Raw genomic sequence first — 1,874 nt, forward strand, 5'->3', positions numbered from 1 at the left:
TACTAATGGATAGAAGAAAGCTGGAAAACCTTGAGGGGAAAAGCATTCAATATTAGTGGTAGGATAATTGTCTAAATCTAACTTTTGTCCTAGAGCTGTAGAGGGAGCTCTTAAAAGTGGTTTGGACAAATACAGCTCTACTCACTTCACATTAAGTCATTAGGTTCTTGCAGTTCACTTAATTTACTTTATCCACTGTAAGGTAGCATCATGATGTATTGTGACAGTGTCATGATTTGCAGGTCAGGGGTTTGGAACTCCATGATCTTTAGGGTCCCTTCCAACCCAAACTGTTCTAGGATTCTATGTTTTGTATAGATTATGTTGATAAATGTATGACAGGACTGTTGTACATGTGCACAAACTCATGGAAAAGGCAGGAGTCCCAGTACAGTGCTGCAAAATCTCACCAAAAGTAGTAAAAAATATTTGTTTCTGGGTTTTCTGGGAAGGTGTTAATCTGTAAATTTGGCAGTTTATACATGCTGGAGAGTTCCTATGGAATATAACAAAAATGCAGCTTACTCACAGGTCAGTGCCAGTCAATCTTCCTTGCATGTGCACCAACTCCCTGTACTTAGCTGAAAAAATGGGAAGTGACCAGTGGTGAAAGTAACTTGTGCAACTTGGATTTCCTGGATTAGAATATCATTTTGAAATGCACACTGTAGCCTGTGCGCTGTTTCATGTCCAACACTGGAAGTACAAATTGCATTTTCCAGTCATGTTTGTTTGCAGGACAATGCAATTAAGCATCTTCTACCATGTGTAATTTTTCAAGAGCTTTTTCTCATATGAAAGACAGCATTTTGATGAAGTTAGTGCGTGTGGGTCTTTGGGTGTTTCTGCAATAGTAAATTGTTGTAAAAACAGGCATCTTTTTCTCACTTTTATATTGTTTCCTGATGTATTTTAGCTTTTTTTTTGGACCAGTGACCAGTGCCATCTTAGCTGGCGTCAGTCTTCCTCTAAGTCTCCAGAATACAGCTCCTTGTAGTGACATGGATGCCCTCTCTGGTGAGTGACCATCTCCTTTCTTTCTTTGAGCACCCAAAGAGTTATGTTTTTCAAGAAAAAGCTGATTATGATTATGACCCTTATTTAATTTACCCTAAACCTTCTAGTACTTGATTTTCTTGTGGGCCTGCCTGCCTTCATGCTGCAGTCTTTGACAGCAGTTTTAAATAGTCCAGTTACACCTGTAGGTGAAATTACAGTTTTCTGAACTCTGCAGTAAAATTTTATTCTTTAAGTGTTGTTTGTGGTATGAATAAGCAGGAAACTGCTCATGGTCAGAATGAAACTTAAAGATATTACTTAGGATAATCCCCTATCTTCCTAAAGCACCCTTTCAAGTCAGGCTACGTGCAACTGTTGGAGTTGTTGTGGAGCCTGGTGAGGCTGCACGTCCAGAGAGGACTTTTCTTATTCTGTAAAATTGGCTAAAGCTCAACTTTAGATTAAGCATTTATTTTGAATAACATCTGTAGTGCTGATTTCTGAAAAGGGCACAAGGTACCACTTACATCTAGCTCCAGCTGGCAATTTCACATGAGGAGCTACCATTTGAACCACAAGTGCAAAAAATACATTGTAAGAGTCACAGGATTTCAAGGTCGCGTGGTTATTTTTGTTTTAAAGAGCTGTACTTGGGAATCTCTTACCTCAGATGAGCTCATGTTTATATGACTAAGTCTCCCCTGGAAGCCCATGAAACAAAAGAATTTTGAAGATAATCCATGTGGATCTGAGAACACAGAAAAATTGGCTGTGGAACAAAAAAAATAGTCTTAACTTTATTTACAGAGGCATAATCTGAAAATGTCTGCTCACTTTTACAGTGTTCCATTGCTGTCATGCAGGCTGCATTCCTG

This window comes from Chaetura pelagica, unplaced genomic scaffold (assembly GCF_000747805.2).
Source record: "Chaetura pelagica isolate M959 unplaced genomic scaffold, ChaPel_1.0 scaffold344, whole genome shotgun sequence".
NCBI lineage: Eukaryota > Metazoa > Chordata > Aves > Apodiformes > Apodidae > Chaetura > Chaetura pelagica.